Consider the following 23,695-nt stretch of genomic DNA (forward strand, 5'->3'; position numbering starts at 1 on the left):
ATTTTTTTTGGCCTGTCTTGGGTTCCCACAAAAGCAGATCTTTACACAAAAGATTTGAGGGCAATTTGGGAAGAATCTGAGAAAAGCACTTCTAGGGTAAAGAACAAGTGAGACATGAAACAGAAACCCGTAGAGTTTGCATTAATGACCACAATGCCATTGTGGTCACCTGCATCTAACACCTGGTACAGACTTCTGGGCAATGATTTAGACTGTAACCGAGAGTAGCTCACTTGAGGGGCAAGGGAACCCCAGTGTTATACATCAATCTCCGTTCATCATTGTTAGAGCTGTTCTTCAAAATCATTTTTAGGTGCAATTTGTTACATTATCAGTAGGAAATGAATACAGTGTTAAAATATATCTTTGATGATATGATTGGTAGAAAATTCATAGTCTGTACATTGTTGGTAAGATGACAGGGTTCTATTGTTTTTGTTTTTAGAATGCTATATTGCAGTTTTCACATCGATTAGTATATAAATTTCCTTGAGCTTACTAATTACACTTCTAGAGAAATAGGGTTAACTGGATGTCATGAGCATTTGCCCAGATGTTCAGTGAAGCGTTCGTTCACCGTTATTTATTGACCACTATACTATAAAACTTCAATTTACTCTCTGGATCTCCTTCCACTGTATCAAAGCTTGTCATCTAGCTTTCTTTTGGAAATGGGCAATGAAGTTCCCTGCATGTAATCACAGAGAGAAAGGAGATTGCAACCCAAAGGATGTATTTTCCAAACTCCCTCCTTGCAAAGTCGGTCATGGGCTGGCTAGATCACAGTACCTAAGCCACAACTCCAACGAGATGGCATTCACTGCAACACTCTTCTACTCCCTCCCTTTGGCCCTTAGCAAATGATAATTCACTCCAACTACTGGATCCCAGTGCACGTTCTACTTTTTGCTAGCCATGGCCTTGGCTGACACAACCATTTATGACATGGCAGGGTATTCTTCTCATTGCCAGAATTATGTCACTCAGTTTAAATTCCAATGAGGAAGGCTAACAACACAACTATGCACGACTAAAATTTGTGGTTTTAAAAGAGAAACCAAGCAGAAAAGAAATGACTTTTCTGTGCATTGAAATCCACCAAGGGGGTATTCTGGAAAAGATTTCCACGAGTAACTTAAAGGAACGGAGGGTTTGTCTGGGACTCTCTGGGCAGGGAGTTGAGGATGTGAGATGCATCCACCTGGAAGGAGAGCACTAAGAGCACAGACATGCCTCATATTTTGGAGCAATCAGAGTCCAGTGTGACTAGAGCAGACCAAGCAAGACAAGAAGCACAGATGGTCAGTTCCTAGAGAATTTTGTAAGCTATCACCAGGAAGTTGGTGTTGAATCTGAGTGACATAAACGGTTAATGTAAGTATTTTAGCAGGCGACTGAAATGATGTATGTTATACTGTAATAGAATCGCTCCTTCTGCCATGTTGAGAACGGAGTGAAGTTGAGTGAGTACCAAAGAGGGAAGACCCGTTAGGAGGCAATCCAGTGAAAATGGTTGCCAACTGCGACCAGGTAAAGTGTGGAGGTGATTTACTTCTGGAGACTTTTGAATATTGAAAAAAATTACAATTTCCTAATGGATTAGAGGAAGAAGGTATGAAAACAACAGTTAGGAATAATGTTAAGTTTTGGTCAGAGCAACAGAAAAGTTTTTGATGAGTTTTACGGAGATCAGAAATACTACTGTTGGAGCTGGTTCAGTTGAGTTATGTTGAGAGGTCAGTTCGGGACTTATTCACTGTGACAGATCTAACACATATGTAAGAAAAAACTTAAGTACGGGATTCGAAATATCCATCTCATTTCAGAGGAAAAGAATAGTCTGGCTTTCCTAATTTGGGAGTTAACACTACATTTACAATGTAAAACTATGAGACTAGGAAATCAACTAGGGATTTTGTATAGATATGAAAAAGAAACAGTAACAGGACTGAATTCTGTAGATGCTAGCTGTATGAGAGAGAAAAATAAAAAGAAAAAGAAAAAGGAAAAGAAAAACGTTAGAGGTAGCAGCCAGTGGGCAGGGAAATTGAGTTTTGGTGCTATGTACACCATAAGCCAATGAAATGAGCCTTTCAAAGACGTGAGTAACATTGTCAAATGTTGTCAGCAGCAAAATGTCCCCAAATATCAAAGGTTGTTAGTCCTGAATGAGATCACACCTGGAAAGTAAATATTCTAAGTATTAATATAGATGGTATTGGGGATCTAAGTGTCAAGGGGTGAAAATCTGGATAAATTTAAGAGAAAATGCAAAGTAGAATATTTTCTGAGAGCTAAAAGGGCTGGTTTCTGAGGAGGGTGGTGATTTAGTTATGTGTGGCAATTTAAAATGGAAGTAATATGCTGAATAGAATGATCCAGGATAGAGGTTAAAAGAGTAATACAAAAAGGTAGGATTAAATGCATTAAAAAAATACTGGCCTTAGATAGAAACAAGAACGGTTCAACCACTGTAAGAGGATAAATTATATGGGCACAAACACGGGATTGAGGGCTTGCAGAATGTCTCACATACTTTCTTCGGTTTTCTCGGAGAAAAGGGGAAAAAAAAAGTCAGCAGTGAGTGTTACAAGAGGACAGTAGATACCAGGAATTTTGAAGAAAGAGGATAATGCAGGAGACTGACATGGGGGAGACTGACAGAGTAAATGGAGAAGAAATGCGTGATTGTGAATAAAGCTAAAAGGCCACTGGATTCAGTAATCATGAATCAAAAGTGAGATTACTCAGCAAATTTTTTTTTCCTTCCTTAGCCACCTTCAGCCACACGGGTGTGGTCACTGAGAAGGCTAAGAAGTAGGTTTTCGCAGAGTAGTATTTTGCAAAATGCATATGATGAAAGGAAAGGCGTCGAATTTGAGAATATCTGTCTGGAGTTTTTAATAATAGGTTTTTATTTATTAGTGGCATATCTTTACAATATGCTGGGTACCATTCTAAGCTATTTATGATTATTCACTCATTTAAATGCCTTAACAGCCCTGTAAGATAGATGTTATATGTTCCCCATTTGTGCAGGTAAGGAAATTGCAATGCAGAAATTTTAGGCTACTTGGTTAATGTGTTGGAAATTGCAGATGATGATGCTAAGTCACAAACCCTGGTGACATTTCTGGACAGCTCATACCCTTTAGGAATTTAAGCAGGTAAGGAGAGAGTAAAGGGCATGCGCCGGGAAGTCAAAAACAAACCTTTAATGGATTGAAGGCTCAGGTATGATCTAGACATTGTCAGAAATGGAATACCACAGAGAGTACGACTGGAGAGAGTGGGAAGGAAACAAGATCGCGGATTACCATGTAAGGTTTTGGGGATTACAGAGCAGTAGCAGTTGGTAACAATGACCCATAGGTGTGACCATGGGATTGGTGGCCAGGGTACAGAAGGGGGGGGGGGTCATTTGAGAAGATGACAACATTCCTAAAGCCAAGATATGAAGAAGAGTATGAACATTAAAATGTCTGGGGATTATGACAGAGTAGCAGAGATTGGGTATAGACAGAGTTCTAAAGTTAAGGAATGAGAAAATGGTTGATAGGGTATTATAGGAAAAGATGGCAAACAAGGAGGATTATCTGAACAAGCAATTATTAGTAATAACAACAATTTAAGAAGTCTGCAAAAGGGACATTCGTGATATGATATTTCTCACACTTAGAAAGAATGAGGTAGAATTTTAGTCCTTTTATAGAAAGATCTCCACCATATATTATATACACATATTGTTAAACCAGACTATATACTGTAAATACAGTATGAACACCAAAAAAAAAAAAAAAAACAAAAACAAAAAACAAAAAAAGGAAAAAACGTATTTCCCTGTGAAAATAAGGACCATAAGTTTCAAGAAAAAAATCTGGAAAAACATTCCAAACACAACAGTTACTGGGGAAATAAGTCAAATAGGGGATTTTGAAAAAAAAAAAATATTGTTTAAAACGTTTAAACAACAATGTGCTTATCTGCACAAGCAAACTGATGAATGGGTACGGGCTTGTAATTTTAAAATGTTTATCCAACTACAATATACCTGGTATTTCTTGTTCTATTTAAATTACTTGGAAAACTCATTTTGATCACTTTCTTGTATATCCTAGGAGATATTTATTTACCCTATACGTCCGAAATATTTTATTGCTATAAAACACCTATGTTTAGGAAAGTGAAACTCAGCTGCATATAAATGTCGAAGAGCATATATTTGTGCAACCAAAGAAATAAAATAAAAATATCCAGCAATCTAGAGCCATTGTGGTTACCAGCCCACTCTCCTTATCCTAGTTAACCCCATTCTGACTTCTAACACAATACATTTTTTATTGCCTAATTTTAACTTTCTATAGATGGAATCATGCTTCCTTATGTTTGAAAAATTTACTCAGGCTATTAGAACTAGCTGTAATTTTTTTTTTCTTGTGTATTACACAAGTCGACCGCTAGTATTTATTCAATTATTGAACACTTGATATATTTACAGTTGTTAGCTTTTATACATCTTACTGCTGTGAATATTCTTGTAGACATCTCTGGCTACACATTTATCTATGTGTACGCAAACTATAATTACCTGACTTTACCAATAAGTGGGATTCTATTAGGTATCTTCTCTGTGAGAGCTCTTGTTTTATTAATGTTCTGTTGCAAATGTTCTATTTTTTTCCTTAGTCATTTTGAGGTAGTTGGTGGTATGTTGGCCTTGAAAAATTTTTTATGCATGATGTAGTAATCTTTAATCACATTTATTCTTGTTCAACAAGACCCTATATTATAGAAAATTTATCCAATGTTTTTAATTCCCAACCCCAATTAGAAATTAGTCTAACACTGGTTTTGCAAAACTGTTTGAGAAACTTTATCTCTTCTCTGGAAAAGTTTAAACAGTATTAGACTAATTTGTTCTTTTTAGATTAGGTAATTAAACTATAAAATTTTCTGGGCATTATCTTTATCAGGTGCTTAGATTTTGATAACTCTTACAATTATTTTATAATTATTGGCCTATTGAGATTTTATGTTTCTTTGAAGACGGCCGTTTAATTTCTCTAAAATTCGTCAGATGCAGGGAGGTTTTCAAATCTGATTAAAGCACTTTTTAGACATTTAAAATTTTCTGTTTTATCCATATAAAATTTCAAAATTTTATATATTTTCCTGTTTTTTTGCTTATGGGAAGCTCATTGCTTATCTTTATTTACTATTTTTAAATAAAATCGTTTCTATTTTTATATTTGTTAGGCTGCTCATTCTTCTAACTTACTGACTTTAATGCTTAACAATATTTGCATCCTGAAGTGACTTTTTATTGTCAATTATTTCTGTTTCAAGGGTCTCCTTACCAACAGCTGTTTAGGACACTCAAATTCCCTGCAATATAGAATTTTATCTCTTCGTTTTTCTTACTTAAAAAAATAATTTTTAGGGGAGGGCCTGGGTAGCTCACTCAGTTAAGTGTCTGACTCTTGGTTTTGGCTCAGGTCATGGTATCATGGCTTTGGGGTTCAAACCCCGCATCGGGTCTTGTGCTGGCAGCTTGGAGCCTGCTTGCGATTCTTGCTCTCTGCCCCCACCAACTCCTGTGTCTCTCTCAAAATGAATAAACTTAAAAAATACTTTTTACATCATAATCTGAGAACGTGATACTTATTTTTCCTATCTTTCACAATTAGTATTTTCTCTATTGTCTTAATATAGGACTTTTTATAAATGTTCCATAAATTTTGTATAATTATATAAATATAAATGATGAGATACTGGTTAATTAAACAAATACTTATTAAGTGCTCACTATATCTCTACCACCAGGAAGTGGTGAAAAAGATAAAGATAAAGCAGACAGGGGTGCCTGGGTGGCTCAGTTGGTTAAGTGTCCAACTTCAGCTCAGGTTATGATCGCCCGGTTCCTAAGTTTGAGCCTGCATCACACTGTGTTCTGATGGATCCTGTGTCCCTCTCTCTCTCTCCCTCTCTCTCTCTCTCAAAAATAAACAAACACTACAAATTAAAAAAAAAACATAAAGCAGACAAACATTCCTGTCCTCTTATACCTTACATTCTAGCTGGCGAAGAAATAAAATACACCCTGAATACTTTAACTGAATACATTATATCATCTCTTTTAAATGCTATGGGGGAAGAAAGTGACAAGACCATTTTGAAGGGTGGGCACTGAGGATTTGCAGTTTTATAGATGATGGCTTTGGAAAGCTTCACTGAGAAAGTGGTATCGAGCAATGTGAAGTAGAAAAGAGATCTCTGGCACATGTGGAGGAAAGAACATTTCATAGTACAAAGAGCCCCTGAAAAGGCTCTCACATCAGAGTGTATTGAGCACTGCTGAGAAACAAACAAAGGCTGGTGTGGCTGAGGAAGAATAATGAAAGGGGTATGATTGTAGGAAAGGAAGTGACACATGTAATTAGGTTAGAGGAGGGGAAGACAGGAGAGTAAGAAAATCTAGAGGTGACCCCTCATCCCACGTGCACACCAAGGCTGCAACTACAATACGGCAATTTTGTAAGCAAACTGAAGAGAAGCAGGGCAGCTCCTCCAAAGCCGAAGATATTTTCTTAAAGCAACATTGGGGATGGTAAGAGGGGCAGAGACTTCAGAGCTGCAACCCACAGGTGGGAGGGTATCAGAGGTGCAGAAATCCTCCCTGAGGAGTGAGGGGCTCCAATTCCACATCAGGCTGCCCCACTGGGGGGTCGTGCGCTGGGAGGATGAGTCCCCATAATATCTGTCTTTGACAATCGGTGGAGCTTATCTACAGGAGACACAGAGGGCTATAGGAAACTGAGACTCTACTCTTCAAGGGCCTGCACACTTTCTAACTTGCTCTTAAACCCAGTACAGAGGCAGCGGTTTTCAAAATATCTGGATCTTATATGAAGAGAAGATTTACTAATTTTAGGACCTGTAGTGAAAAGACAGGGACCCGTAAGAATTTTTCCAGGAAGAAAAACATTGATGAGAAACATTTCCTTGCCCTCGCCTCCTCAGTCTACCTTGCCTTTTACTGGTGGTCTAGTTCTGACACTCTCTGTCTACCTTGCTGTGTCCACTGCAGCATTTCCATGCAGACCTGCCCATACAACCTGTCTGTCACCCCTCCAAAGTGGATCCCGCCCTATGACACTCAATGGGCAGTCTTGGTCAGGATCAGGACCTTTCCAAAGCAATCACATGCCCAGGACGGTGGAAAGACCAGCTCTCCCAACCAGGAAGACTTTGCATCCAGCCAGGCCAGGGACTGACCTCACTTCCTGATATGACCACAGCAGCTAAACCTGAGCTTCTCAACCAGCTGACCCAGGGAAAGCCCAATCCACAGTGTGGCCTGAGGCATTCATGGGCCCAGAAACAACAGGAGGGAACATGCAGCCCATACATGGGACACCTCTGGAGTACCAGGTTCTGATGACAAGGGTTGATTGCACTACTGGGTCTCACAGGGTGCTTTTAACAAGAACTACTACCATCAAAACTAGGAAAAGTAGCTGACTTACCTAATATCTTGAGAAAAAACAGACAAAATGACCAAAGGATTATGTTCTGAATAAAAGGAAAAGACAAAACTTCAGAAAAAGAACTAAGTGAAAAATAAGCCACCTATCTGAAATAGTTAAATCAATGGTCATAAATATGTTCACCAAACTGGGGAGAAGTGTGGATGAACTCAGTGAGAACTGCAACAATGAGATAGAAACTAAAAAGCATTAGACAAAGGGGCACTTGGGTGGCTCAGTCAGTTAAGCGTCTGACTCTTGGTTTCAGCTCAGGTCATGATCACACGGTTTTATGAGTTCAAGCCCTGCTTGGGGCTCTGCACTGACAGCATGGAGACTCCTTGGGTTTCTCTCTCTTCCTCTCTCTCTGCCCCTCCCCGACTCACTCTGTCTCTCTCTCAAAATAAATAAGTAACTTAAAAAAAGCATTAGACAAAAAAAAAAAATGAAAATACACTAGAGGAAATCAACGGACAGCTATTGGAGGTAGAAGAAAGAATGAGGGATCTGGAAAACATAACAGTAGAAATCATCCATAGTGAACAACAAAGAACAGAATTATAAAACTGAGGATAGGATAAGGGACATATGGGAAAACACCAAGTATGCAACTATTCATATTTCAGGAGTTCAAGAAGGAGAACAGGAAAAAATATATATTAGAAGAATTCATACCCAAAATCTTCCCTAGCCTGGGAAAGAAAACAGCCATTCAGGTGTAGGAAGCACAGGGGCCCAAATAGGATGAACCCAAAGAGATCCATAAGACACACAAGCAGCAAGAGAAAAGCAACTAGTTACATACAAAAGAACCTAAGACTATCAGCTGATTTTTCAGTAGGAACTTTGCTGGCCAGAAGAAAGTGGCATGGTATATACAAAGTGCTGAAAGGAGTAAGCTTATAACCAAGAATGCTCCAGCCAGGATTTCATCACCATAAAACCAGCCTTACATGATATGCTAAAAGGACTTCTTTAAGGCAAAAGACAAAAACAAAACAAAAAAACCTTAACTATAAGACAGGAAATTATGGAAGAAGAAAATTCACTGGTAAAAGCGAACGTATGATAAAGTTAGTAGATCAATAACCTCATAAAGCTAGTGAAAAGATTAAAAGAAAATAGTAAAATCAAGTACACTTACAATTAAGAAATAAGCAAAATAAAAAGATATAGAACATGACACCAAACACATAAAATATGGTGAGTTGACAGTAAATATGCAGTGCCTTTAGAATGCATTCAAACCTAAGCAACCATCAACTTAAAATAGACTGTCATATAAATAGGCTGCTATACATGAACATAAAGTAACCAAAACTCTGTAACATATACATAAAAATAAGAGAAAAGAATCCAAGCATAATACTACATTTTTAAACCATAAGGGAAGGAAACAAAGAGAACAAGAAAGGAATAGAGCAGAATTAAAAAAAAAAAGGAATCAACTTAAAAAATGGCAGTACACGCCTATTAATAATTACAGTGTGAAAGGACTAAGTGTTTCAAGTTGGGTGGCTGAATGGATTGGAAAAAAAAAATCAAACAAAAAACCAAGATCCGTCTCTACACTGCCTACAGGGGATTTATTTCAGACCTGAAGACACATACAGACTGCAAGAAAGGGATAGGAAAAAATATTCCATCCGGGAGAAATGAAAAAAAGATGTATAACAACCGTTATATCACAGATAAACTTTTTAAAAGTTTTATTTCAATTCCAGTTAGTTGACATAGTGTTTTATTAGTTTCAGGTGTACAATATAGTGATTGAACAATTCTGTACATTACTCAGAGCTTGTCACCATGAGTATACCCGTAATCCCCAGTTCACCTATTTCACCCAAATTCCCACCTATCTCCTCTCTGGTAACTACCCATTTGTTCTCTGTATGTAAGAGTTTGGTTTTGTGTTCATCTCTCTTTTTTATTTGTTTTTTTTCTTTTTTCAAGTCCACATATGAGTGAAATCATATGGTATTTATCTTTTTCTGACTTATTTTGCTTACTATTATACCCTCTAGCTCCAACCATGTTGTTGCAAATAGCAAGATTTCATTCTTTTTTAATGGCTGCATAATATTCCGTTACACGTGTACACACACATACATACATATACACACACACACACACACACACACACAGACACACACACCACTTCTTTATTTACCAATCAATGGACACTGGGCTACTTCCATATCTAGGCTACCATAGAATAATGCTGCAGTATACATAGAGGTACATGGATCCCAACAAATTAGGGTTTTTGTCTCCTTTGGGTAAAAACCCAGTAGTATAATAACTGGATCATAGGATAGTTCTCTTTTAAACTTTTTGAGGAACCTCCATTCTCTTTTCCAGAGTGGCTTCACCAATTTGCATTCCCACCAATAGGGCTAGAGTTTTCCTTTTTCTCCACATCCTCCCTGACACTTCTTGTTTCTTGTGTTGTTGATTCTGCCAACTGACAGATGTGAGGTGATATCTAACTGGAGTTTTGATTTGCATTTCTCTGATAAGTGATGTTGAGCATATTTTATACGTCTGTTGCCATCTAGATATCTTCTTTGGAGAAATGCCTGATCATGTCTCCTGCCTGTTTTTTAATTGGATTATCTGTTTTGGATGTTGAGTTTTATAAATTGTTCATCTATTTTTGATACTAACCCTTTAACAGATGTGTCACTTGCAAGTATCTTCTTCCATTCTGTAGGTTGCCTTTTAGTTTTATTGTTTCTTTCACTGTGAAGCTTTTATTGATGTAATCCCACTAATTTCTTTTCGCTTTTATTTGCCTTACCTCAGGGAACCGATCTAGAAAAATGTTGCTATGACTGATGTTAAGTAGGTTACTGCCTGTGTTCTCTTCTAGAATTTTTTAATGGTTTCAAATGTCACATTTAGGTCTTAATCTATTTTGAATTTATTTTTGTGGATGGTTTAAGAAAGTGGTCCAGTTTTCCCAACACCATTTGTTGAAGAGACTGTCTTTTTCCAATTGGATATTCTTTTCTGTTTTCTCAAAGATTAACATATCATATAGTTGGGGGTTCATTTCTGAGTTTTCTATTCTTGTCCATTGATCTATGCATCCATTTCTGTGCCAGACCATATTGTTTTGATTACTATAATTTTTTAATATGACTTAAAGTCCAGAATTGTGATTCCTTCAGCTTTATTTTTCTTTTTAAAGCTTGCTTTGGCTATTTGGGGTCTTTTGTGGTTCCATACAAATTTCAGAATTGTTTGTTCTAGTTCTGAGAAGAATGTCGTTGGTGTTCTGATAGTTATTATGTTAAATGTGTAGATTGCTTAAGGTGGTATAGACATTTTAACATGATTTGTTCTACCACTCCATGAGTGTGCCATTTCTTTCCATTTCTTTGAGCCATATTCAATTTCTTTCATCAGTGTTTTATAGTTTTCAGAGTATAGGTCTCTTACATCCTTGGTTAGGTTTATTTCCTAGGTATCTCATTTGTTAATCAGTTCTAGCATTTTTTTTTTTCCTTTTTGGTGGAGTATTTTGTGTTGTCTATATTTAGTATGTCATCTGCAAATAGTGAGAGTTTGACTTTTTCCTTACCAATTTGGATGCCTTTCATTTATTTTTGTTGTCTGACACAAGTTGACTTTAAAGTAAGCAATTTCACAAGAGACAAAAGAGTGTATTACATATTAATAAAAGAATCAATCCAACCAGAGGATATTACAGTTGTAAATATCTATGCACCCAATATAGCAGCATCGAAAAAATAAAGCAGAAATTAACAGACATAAAGTGAGAAGTTGACAACAACACGATAGTATTAGGGAACTTTAACAACCCACTTTCATTGATGAATAGACCATCCAAACAGATTATCAATAGGAAAGTAAACCATGGCTTTAAATGATGTAGTAGGCCAGATAGACTTAACACGTAGATACAGCCATTCCATCTATAAACAGCGGAATACACACTTTCCAACTGCACATCGGACATTTTCCAAAGTAGATCATATTAGGCCTCATAAACAAGGCTAAATAAATTTAAGAAGTTTGAAATCATATCAAGCATGTTGTCCAACCACAATATAAAATCAAAAATTGATTTTAAGAAAAAAACTGGAAAAAGAAAAAACATCTTTTTAAATTTTATTTTGAGAGCGAGAAAATCCCAAGCACTATCTGCACTGCCACTGCCGAGCCTGATGTGTCCCTCGAACTCATGAACCACGAGATCATGACCTGAGTCGAAATCAGGAGTTGGACACTTAACCCACTAAGTGACCCAGGTTCCCGGGGGGTGGGAGGGAAAGCAACAAAGCAAAAAAAACATTTTGAGACTACACATGCTACTCAACAAATGGCTCAAAAAGAATAAAAGAGAAAATCAAAAACACAAGGAGACAAATGAATATGAAAATACAAAGTTCTAAAATCTTTATAAAATGCAGGAAAAATAGTTCATATGAAATAATGCTCAACATAACTAAAAATCAGCAAAATGTGAAACTAAAACCTTAATGAGAGATCACCTTACACCTGTGAGTATGGTTATTATCATAAAGACAAGAAATAAGTGTTGGTGAGGATGTGGAGAAAAGGGAACCTCCTGCATTGTAGGTAACGATGTAAATTGGTACATCCCCTGTGGAAAACAGTATGGAGACTCCTCAGACTATTAACAATAGAAGCACCATACCATCTAGCAATTCCACTACTATTTATCCAAAGAAAATTAAAACAGTAATTTGAAAATATATATGTACCTTATTGTTTATGGCAGTATTATGTACAATGACCAGGATAAGGAAGTAACCCAAGATTCATAGATGAATGGATAAAATGTCCCTTACCCCCAACACATAGACATAAGAGAATAGTCCTCAGACATTAAAAGAATGGAATCTTACCATATGTGACAACATGGATGGACCTGAAAGGTATTATGCTCAGTGAAATAAAACAGAAAAAGACAAATGCCATATGATTTCATTTAATGTGAAATGTAAAAACCAAAACAGAGCCGCCTGGATGGCTCAATAGGTTAAGCGACCGACTCTTGATCTCCTCTCAGGTCACGAACTGGGTTTGTGAGTTCAATCCCCACACTGGGATCTATGTTGATGATGCAGAGCCTGCATGCAGTTTTCTCTCTTTCTCTCTCTCTCTCTCTCTCCCACTCTCTCTCTCTCTTGCTCGCTCTCTCTCTGACCCTTGTGGGATTCTCTCTGTCCATCTCTCTAACTGCCCCTTACTCACTTGCTCCCTGTCTCAAAAAAAAAATAATGATAATAAAGAAAAGTATATAGAGGAAATGTGGCCCTTAAAGTAAGGACTTTTTGAAAATTAAATACTGTTTTTTGGTTGTTTTGAGAATGTCCTTCCAACTTTGTGCTTGTGGCAAAATGTCTTTTCTGTTATGAAGTAACAGTAGTCATAAATATGAATTTAAATGGTTTTCCATGGCAAAGTGAAAGTTGGCAGCCCCAGAAAAAAACAGAGAGAAAAAAAGGAAATGTAACGAAGTCATTGTAAGGACTCTGAATTAAACTCTAATGACAACAGAAGCACTTCAGGGTTTTGAGTGGAATAAAGCGATACAACTCATACTATGTTGCTCAGTCTGAAACTAATCTAACACTTTAGGTTAATTATACTTGAGTAAAAATATAAAGTTCTCTTTCCACAGTGCCTATAGGGTATGAAGGGAAGAACTGAAGGCAGAAACCACTGTTGTGGTTTGAGAAGTTAGAAATGTGGAACTGCGGGGGGTACCTGGGTGGCTCAGTTGGTTAAACATCCCACTTTGGCTCAGGTCATGATCTCACAGTTCATGGTTTCCCTTGCAGACAGCTCAGAGCCTGGAGCCTACACTTCGGGTTCTGTGTATCCCTCTCCCTGCCCGGCTCCGCTCATGCTCTGTGTGTCTCTTTCTCTTTCTCTCTCAAAAATAAACATAAATTAAAAAAAGTTTAGAAATGTGGAGCTCCCAAAACCAGTCTGACAACGGAGTAGATATTGAAAGTGCAGATCGGGCACTGAGTCCTGACTATGCTCAGTTTGAGAGGTCTGCTAGATATCTGAATTAAGTCCAGCAAGCTCTTAGATGACGGAGTTTGGGGTAATAAGCTGTAGAATGAATTGACAACCATAAAGCAGGAAGCTCTTCCCGAGGATTTAGTACAGACTGAAAATAGAAGAGGTAAAAGGGTTGATATTCCAAGTCTGGGTAAAGATCAGGAATCTGCAAAGAAAACTGAGAAGCAATGACAAGAATAGTGTGAGGAAAAGGGACTGTGTGAGGAAACCTCATAAGAGTGATTAAGAGAGAAGAGGAGGAAGGGAATTGAAGACTAAATACACTTCCAAAGCTTCCAAGGTGAGTCATGGAGGGGAAAGTCAGCCTTCAGAGGAGAGGTCATAGCTTCCTTCTTGTCCCACCCTCAGCCCATGCTGGGTTTGGTGTTTTTCCATTCAAGGGATCTGGAGGGGAGTTTGCCTCACATGGGTGTTTGTAAACTCCTGGCTCTGTCAGCTGTGGTCTAGTCTTCATCTACACATCTCTTGAGCCTGTCAGCAGCTTCGAGGCTGTCTTTCCTCTTCAGCCACGTTGATCAAACATTACAAAAATGCCAGGTTTAAAGTAAATTACAAATTATATCACTCTAATGATACACAGACACTGGTTATTCTGAAACTAATTCCTAACATATTTATCTGTTATATTATTTAGTGAGTCACCTTTCCAAATTAGATTCTTAGCTAGCCATGAAAGAAAAACGATTCTGACATGGACTTCCTGAGGCTAACAGGAATATTAGGTATTAATTGTTCCTATCATCACAGTAAGTTTTTAACCAAGAAATGTACTTAAAAAAAACTACACCAGAAGAAGTGGCACTTTGAACACAGTCTAATATAGCTAAAGAAATAATGTATTTTTAAAATCAATTCCAATTATATGGAGTAATAAATTGCAGCACAGATTTTTCTAGCCAGTTAACGTAGGACCCAGTTATATGTTTCTCCTCTTGCATGTTACAGTGCAAATTTAAAACTCAAATGTCCCAAACCAAGATTTCAAAAAGCTTATCCTGACCATCTTTCTTTAAATTACATAAGAAAATGTAAAATTCTCATTTCATTGGAGGCTTTTGCCTTATATATTTAAATTCCTGTCAAGGAATAACAAGGATCTATGACCTCTTCAAAAATGGACACATCTTACTTCATATTCTAGTTTATTGTCTTTTATTTAAAACAAGAAACACAAAAACAAAAAACAAGACAACCTGAGTGGCTCAGTCGGTTGAACATCAGCTCTTGATTTTGGCTCAGGTCATGATCCCAGTGTCGTGGGATCGAGCCCTATGTCAGTTTCTGTCCTGAGCATGGCATCTACTTACGATTGTCTTTCTCTCTCCCTTTGCCCTCTCCCCTGCTCTTGCTCTCTCAAAAACAAAATAAAAAAATTAAAAAGCAAAAAAAAAAAAAAAAAAAAAAAAACCAAACCAAAAGTCATGTTTTTACTGCCTTTGAATTTATCCAAAAAATAAGTAACACATTAGAAAATAAGCAAATTCTATCATTTTAAAAGTGTAGTAGAAAGAATAGTAATATAAAGCTTTATACATTTTTTTTAAGTTTTCTGTAACATTTGGCAATTGTTGCACGCTCTATGGGAACAGCCTGTAAGGTTTAAGTTTCAAGTACATTTTCTAGTCTGGTCTCACGGCTCCCCTGTAGTCAGTGAGTGGTCTTTTATCATATCCACAAACTGATCATGTAAAATAACAGCCTCGTGATTTAAAAAGTGCATATGGGATGATTTACTCAAAAATCCTCTTATATTTTATAGAGTCCCTATATATGTCAGGGAATTTTCAGGGATCTTAGCACACAGACATGAATAATAAAAGGAGAAAATCCTTGACTTCAAATGAGATACAGTGAGAGGATATAAACAATAAAAACTACAATACTTGATAAATAAAAATAAGGCTTAATATAGGATGCTCACTCCTGTGTAAAATTTGAAAAAAAAAAGAAGGAGGCAGGCTGGGGGATGGTATCCATGTTAAATAGAGTGATTAAAAGGAGCCTCCCGAGAAGAGGTGACAAGCAGATGCCATCACAAAAAGTAACTTTCCTGGCAGGGGCCACGTTCTGAAGAACAAAGATCGTTTTCTAAGGTAAAGGGAAAAGGTGGTGGACATTGCACGGGAAGTGTGTCTCCATATTCTTTAGACCCAGAGATGGTCCTAAGGGCAGAGATCAGCAGCCAGTTAGTAGATGAAAAGGTAACAAGATTGCAGAAAGAGATAACGCAGTCGAAGAAATTTTGCCTTGAAGATTTTATGTTCCTCGTACAAGTAAGACACAGACAAATATGGTCCTAGTTAGGGTAATTAGGCAACTAATTAAAAGCAATTAACCCAGCCTCCACCTACAAAATGAAGTCTAGATCTCGAGCTTACTTTAGAAGTGTCTGGTTAAAAAGAGCCTTCAGCGACTCTGTCCTGCTGCTGTGTTAATTGCAACGCGGTTGATTAAGGAAACAGCTTGGGAAAGAGAAGCCCTTCTTTCGAAGAGTCATTTATTCTGACAGTCGTCACGATGAGCGTATCCATTTCTACATCCACAGGACAGTGGTATTATTAAACACACACAAGGATACAGCCACACAGTTGCACAAAAATACCTATTTTTTTCTTTAAGCTTCATGAGCGATGGTGGGATTATTACTTTTAAAAGATACAAGAAAAGGATACAAGATTTGAAGTCAATTTAAAATTTTTAACTCATTGGAATATAAAGTTATGATGAAAATTCTTGATTATAATACGCTATAAAATAAGTATTTGATTCTGAGTATTTAAAAAACATTTTTTAAATGTTTATTTATTTTTGACAGAGAGACAGAGCATGAGCAGGGAAGAGGCAGAGAGAGAGGGAATCAGAATCCGAAGCAGGTTCCAGGCTCTGAGCTGTCAGCACAGAGCCTGACGTGGGGCTTGAACTCACAGACCGCAAGATCATGACCTGAGCCGAAGTCCCACTCTTAGCTGACTGAGCCACCCAGGGGTCCCTGATTCTGAGTATTTTGCACATAAGATTCTCTCCACACACACAAGTACTACCATTGGTTACATGCTGTTTCCTTTCAGTATTGTAATGTACAAAGGAGTTATTTTAGCATTACCCTGATTTTAATACTTTATAAATATCTGTACACAAAACAGACACATACGCACAGAGAGATTTCATGAAATTAGTGCATTTCTACAAATCTTGCTTTGTCTGATGTTCCCTTTAAATTTTGCTCAATCATCAAGTACATAGGCATCCTTACGATGATTGCAACTAAGCCTAGTGTTATAGATTTAACTGAGTAATACATTTAAATGTCACTGTAGAATGATAGTCACCAAACAGTCATACAGGAAGTTTTAGATATTTTGGCCTGTCTGCAATTTTTGGAAGTAAAGATTAATGAAGCAATTAAATTTATTACATAATATCATAGATTAACAATGAACTTTATTTATTTTGATAATTTTTAAATGTTTATTCATTTTTGAGAGAGAGTGTGAGTGGGGCAGGGGCAGAGAGAGAGAGAGAGAGAGAGAGGGAGAGAGAGAGGGAGAGAGAGAGAGAGGAACAGAGGATCCGAAGTGGGAGCTGGCTCTGTTCTGACAGCAGAGAGCCCCATGTGGGGCTCAAACTCAAGAACCATGATATCACATCCTGAGCCAAAGTCACATGCTTCATGCTTCACTTGGCCACCCAGGTGTCCGAACAATGAACTTTGAAATATTAATTAAAAAAATATAATATGACATTTATTGAAATTCACTGCAGGAGGTGAATAAAAACCATTGTAACACAAGGATTAATGATATATTAGATACAGACTCTATCTTTAGAATATCCAAAGAATATTTACTACTACTCTGCTTACCACTGTGATAAATAAACTCTATAGAATGTCTTGGCTGAACACTCCACCTCTTTAACATCACCGTTTAATATAAATAAACAGATTCATAGAAGTTAAATAGGCTCAAACAATACAAATGAAGGATAGGTTTGTTTTAAAGCCCTTCTTGTTAAGGTTTGTCCTTTACATTAGTAAAATCTTACAAAGATGACAATTCCATTTGGCTTGACAATGTATGGCTCCAGATTATGCTGGGTTGTCAATACCTGCTTGAAGACTGAAATGTGTAGTCCAGGAAAAATGTTGAGACAGGCTCACATAACTTGTTTAAATTAGGGTCACAAAGCCTTTTCCCTGGAAATGTGGACTTTGACAAAACTTGCTTTCAATTTAAATATGTTCAATTTAAAATCCCAACTGTACCAAGATGCTGGGTGGCTCAGGTGGTTAAGCATCCAACTCTTGGTTTCAGTTCGGGTCATGATCCCAAGGCGGTGGGATTGAGCCCCAGATCGGGCTGTGCTGAGCGTGGAGCCTGCTTAATATTTCTCTCTCGCCCTCTGCACCCCCCCCTCTGCCCCTATCCCTCAGTCTTTCTCCCTCTGTCCCTCTCCCCGGTTCAAGCTTTCTTCCTCTATAAATAATTAAAATAGAAGAATAAAATAAAATCCCAACTTGGCCACTTTCTACATTTTTCTTCTTAGAACTTCTTAGTATATAAATACAACTATATTTGCCCTTTTCTCTGGGTTGATATTTGTGGTTTGCACCATAGCACAAAAATGCCACTAAACTGAACTTGAAGTTATCTTATCCTCCACTAGTCTTCATATAGACCCATCAACACAGTAAAAAAAAAAAAAAAAAAAAAAAAAAAAAAAAAAAAAAAAAAAAAAAATTAAAACCTAATCATTATTATAATCAATGCCAGTTTCACTTAATGCTTTTACTGAAGCAGTGAAAGTCATAAATTCTATTAAATTTTGACTCCCAAATACATTTGTTTTCAATATTCTGTGTGACAATTGGGAAATGTGTATACAGCATTTCTACAGGAAGCCAAAGTCATGGTTGCCTGGAACAGAGGTTGGTAAACTTTGGTTTCCTATAAGGGGCAGATAGTATTTTAGACTTTGTGGGAAATGTAGGCTCTATGTCAACTAGTAGCCATTACCACTGGAGCTTGAAGGCAGCAAATTAGTAAGTTGATAAGTGAGCATGAAACCAAAGAAGCTATGTTTATAATAGCATGTGGCAGGCAGGATGAGATTTGCTGGGCTTGCCTTTACCAACTACTCATCTAGGAGAAACTTTTTTTTCAAGTTTATTTATTTTGACAGAGAGAAAGAATGTATGTGTGGGCAGGGGAGAGGCAGAGAGAGAGAAGAGAGTATCCAAAGCAGGGCCCGCACTGTCAGCACAGAGACCCATGTGGGGATTGATCTCATGAACTGTGAGATCATGACCTGAGCCAAATTCACAAGTGAGACACTTAACGGACTGAGCCACCCAGGCACCCCATCATCCAGGAGAAACTTTTGCAAGGCTGTTTGAATGGCAAGCTAAACTAGAATTTTTTTGGTGGAAGAAAAAAAAAAAACTGGCAGAATAGCTATGGTCATGTAAGTTAAAGTATTGCTAGATACTTTTGCAAAAATTAACAGTTTGTTATTTCACAACACACAAATGATAGCATTTGTTATTGCATATAAAATTTAAACTTCCAGGGAAAGGTCAACTTTGTCAAGCTTACAGCCATGGCTACAAGCTTTCTATGTTTCAGTATTTAAAATTTTATCTAGTAGCAAGGGTTTAAGATGTCATTGTAGAAGACCCTGAACTCACCTCCTCCCACAGACACAGCAAATTTACAGCTACCTATGGAACAATTTGCCTCTGAAAAGGACCTAAGAACTAGGTGAACAATGCCTCTACAACACAAGAGGCATAGATAAGGGTAGGAGAGGCAGAATTTCACCTGGGACTACTTATCAGACATGGTGACCCCAGAAGTGGGCGGGATCTCCATAACAAATGCTTCCTTGAGGAGTGAAGGGATTGTGCCCCCACACGAGGCACCCTGACCCTAGGGGCTGGCACCAGAAAGGTAAGTTCTCAAAATGCCTGGTTTTGAAAATTAACACTAGGGGAACCATGGAATTATAGGGAATAGAGATCTTACTATATACCCACTTGTCTAAAGATCCAGCATGAAAGCAATGGACTGAAAAGTGCCTAGACCGTAAGCCACAAAGATGCACTTACTAATGGTAAAAGTGGGTGGGAAGCAGAGATGCAGGTGTTTGCAGATGCCATTGATGCAGTCTCACCCTAACTTGCTGGTGATAAAACCAATGGGTGCCATTTTTGGCGCATGGCCTTTAACCTGCTAGCGCCAGAGAACGTGTGCCGCCTACGCTGGTTTGTAATTGGCCTGGGTGAGCATCCAGCATGTGGCCAACGCAGCCAGAGACCCAGCTGCAAGCAGGACAAGCAAGCATCCTGAGCCCTGTCGCCCTTGTTCAGCTGCTGAGACAGAATTAGCTGGAGTGGGTTTCCTGAGCCCCGAACAAGCCACACAGTGGCCTGGCCGCTAAGGGAGCATCCCAAACCCCCGCCTTCACTATGCAGTGGCCAAACCACAACTGGGTTGGGCAAGAACCCTGAACACAGAAGAACCATGATTGGTGGGTTCCCAGAGCCCTGTGCTTCTGTTGTAGCAGCTGAGCAGCAATGAGTCTTGGTGGGCACACGGAGACCTGCTCGCCTAGCACAAGGATGAGTCACAACAAGGATGTACAAGTACCCTGAGGCCTGTCCACCTTGCACAGCAGGGGAGCTACAACCAGCCCAGGCCAACACCCTGAACTCCACCATCCAGAAGTAGCAGCTGACCCATAAGTAGGCCGGGAAAACACACAGACCCTCACCCAACCCACACAAGCACCTCGCCACAACCGGGTTGGCCAGGAATCTCAAATCCCACACTACCGATACAGTAGCTGAGCCACAACCAGACTGCACAAGTGCCCCAAACCCTGACCTCCCCATGCAGCAGTCTGGGCCCTTTCACAGTGGTGGTGGGGGGGGGGTACACCCAGCCCACATGAGGAACACACAGAATGCTGGCTCTAGTGGCCAAAATATATATATGCTTTATGGCCATATTAAACAGTTTCTCAACAAGACCACTCCTTCAGGACTGAGGCAGGTAGCCACTTTGCCAAATATGTAGAGACAAACACAAAGAGACAGACAATAAGGGAGCACAGAGGAAAATGCTTCAAATAGACACAACAAATCATATCCTAAGAGAATCCTCTTAGTAGAAAGGATATAAGCAACCTACCTGATAGAGTTTGAAGTAATGGTCAAAAAGGTCCTCACCTATTTCAGAGCAGAATGGATGAACACAGTGAAAACAGTAAGATATAGAAAATGTAAGAAGTACCAAACAGAGTTATAACTGAATTGGAAAGCACCCTAGAGAGATTCAACAGCAAAATGAGTGAAGTAGAAGCATCAGTCAGTGAGCTGGAAGACAAAGCAACAGGACACAACCAGAAAAAGCAGCAAAATGAAAAGAAGAATATAAAGAATTGCAGATCCCTTGAGGGACCTCAGGGATATCAAGCAGAGTAACATTCATAATACAGGGGACCCTAAAGTAGAAGAGAGAGGGAGAGAAAATTATGTGAGGAAATAATGGCTAGAAATTTCCCCAATCTGAAGAAAATAGATATCCAGGTCCAGGAATCCCAGAGAGTTCCAAGTAAAATGAGCCTGAAGAGAAAAACACCAAGACACATTATAGTTAAGAGGATAAAGAATCTTTTTTTAAGTTTTATTTGTGTTAAGAGAAACTGAGAGTACAAGCAGGGGAAGGGCAAAGAGAGAGGAAGAGAGAGAATCCCAAGCATGATGTGAACTGTCAGTACAGATCCCAACTCAGGGTTGATCTCATGACCATGGGATCATGACCTGAGCCAAAATTAAGAGTCAGAAGCTTAACAACTGAGCTACACAGGCACCCCCAGATAAACAGAGAATCTTAAAAGAGAAAGGAAAAACCAACATATTAAACAAAAAGGAAACCTCATAAGGCTAAGAAGGCATTTTTCAGCAGGAACTTAACAAGACTGAAGAGAATACCATGACATACTAAATGTTAAAAGGAAAACAAACCTGCCAACTGAGAATTCTCTACCTGGCAAGATTATCACTCAGAATTGAAGGAGATTAAGACTTTTGCAGATAAGCAAAAGCTACATGAGTTCATCACCACTAAACCAGCCTTCCAAGAAATATTAAACAGACTTCTCTAAGTTAAAAAGAAAAGGAACTGCTTAGTAATAAGGTATCATATAAAAGTAAAAATATCACTGGAAAAATAAATAAATAATAAACGTAGATCAACCACTTATAAAATATGAAAAGTAAAAGACAGAAGTAGTAGGGGAGCTGGAGTGGCTCAGTTAGTTCAGCATCCAACTCTTGATTTTGGCTCAGGTCATGATCTCACAGCTCATGAGATCAAGTCCTGCATTGGGTTCTGCACTAACAGCTCGGAGCTGGGGATTTTCTCTCTCCTTCTCTCTCTGTCCCTCCCCAGCTCTCTTTCTCTATCAAAATATATAAACTAAAATTAAGTGGTCAAATTATTTAAGGATGCAATTACTGGTGTAACATTATGTGTCCCCTATACTAAAAAACAATTAAATATTTTACAAGAACAGTAATTAGTTAACAGACACATAAAAGAAGAAGATGTAAGATGTTTTATCCAAATATAAAACCTGGATGGGGAACCAAAATTGTAAAACTTTGGACTGTGTTCAAAATTAAATTACTATCATCTTTAACATAGACTATTACACACATAATATGCTATATGTGAACTTTATGGTATCCCCAAAGTATAAACTTATGGTAAATGCAAAATATGCACAAAATATGTAAGAAAAATGAATTCTAAACAGAACACTAATGAAAATCAAACCACAGGAGAGCAACAGAAGAAAGTAACAGAAATGAATTACAAAAAAAGTAGCCAGAAAACAACAAAATGGCACTAAGTATATAGCTCTCAATAATTACTTTAAATGTAAATGGACTAAATGATCCATTAAAAAAAAATAACATGGCTGAATGAATAAAAAACAAGGTTCTTTCAGGGTATTGCCCACAGGAAACTCAGTTAAGCCATAAAGACACTCACACTGAGAGGAAAGGCATGGAAAAAAAACACCATACAAATGGAAACTAAAGGGTGGGGTAGCCATTATTCTATCAGACGAAATGACATTAAAATAAAGACTGTAACAGTTGACAAAGAGAGGCATTACATAATGATAAAGGCATTACATAATGATAGTATAAAAGAACCTAAATGTATAAAGCAATATTAATAGAAATGAAAGGAGAAATAGACAGCAATACAGTAATAGTAGGCAAATTTAATAACCCATTTATGAATGGATAGATTATCCAGACAGAAAACCTATAAAAAATTGGCCTTAAACAACACATTAGGCCACATGGACTTAATACATGCCTACACAACATTTCATCCCAAAACAACAGAATACACATTTTTCTCAAGTGCACATGGAATTTCTCCAGAATGGATGTTAGGCCACAAAACAAGTGTCAATGGAGCTAGTCAAAAAAGACTTTGAGACCAATAAAAATGGAAACACAACAGTTCAAAATCTTTGGGAAGGGGGCACTGGAGTGGCTCGGTCAGTTATGTGACCACCTCTTGATTTCAGCTCAGGTCATGATCTCATGGTTCATGAGTTGAAGCTCCTTGTCAGGCATATCTATGCTGGTATCATGGAGCCTGCTTTGGATTCTCTCCCTGCCCCCCCCTCCCCTCACACACTCTCTCTCTTTCAAAATAAACAAGCAAACAAACAAGAAATCTTTGGGATGCAGCAAAAGCAGTTCTAAGAAGCAAGTTTGTAATGATACAGGCCCTACATCAAGAAATGAGAGATCTGAAATAAACCATCTAACCTTATACTTGAAGGACCAGAAAAACACGAACAAAGCCCAAGGTTAAAAGGGAGGTCGTAATAAAGATCACGATGGAAACCAATAAAATATTGACTGATAAGAGAACACAGTGGGGCATATGGGTGGCTCAGTGGGTTGAGCGTCCAACTTCGGCTCAGGTCATGAGCACATTGGGCTCTCTGCTGTCAGCGTGGAGGCCACTTCAGGTCCTCTGTTTCTCTCT

The sequence above is a fragment of the Puma concolor genome, chromosome B1 (assembly GCF_028749965.1).
Source record: "Puma concolor isolate L17-30 chromosome B1, mPumCon1.1.hap2, whole genome shotgun sequence".
NCBI classification, from domain to species: Eukaryota; Metazoa; Chordata; class Mammalia; order Carnivora; family Felidae; genus Puma; species Puma concolor.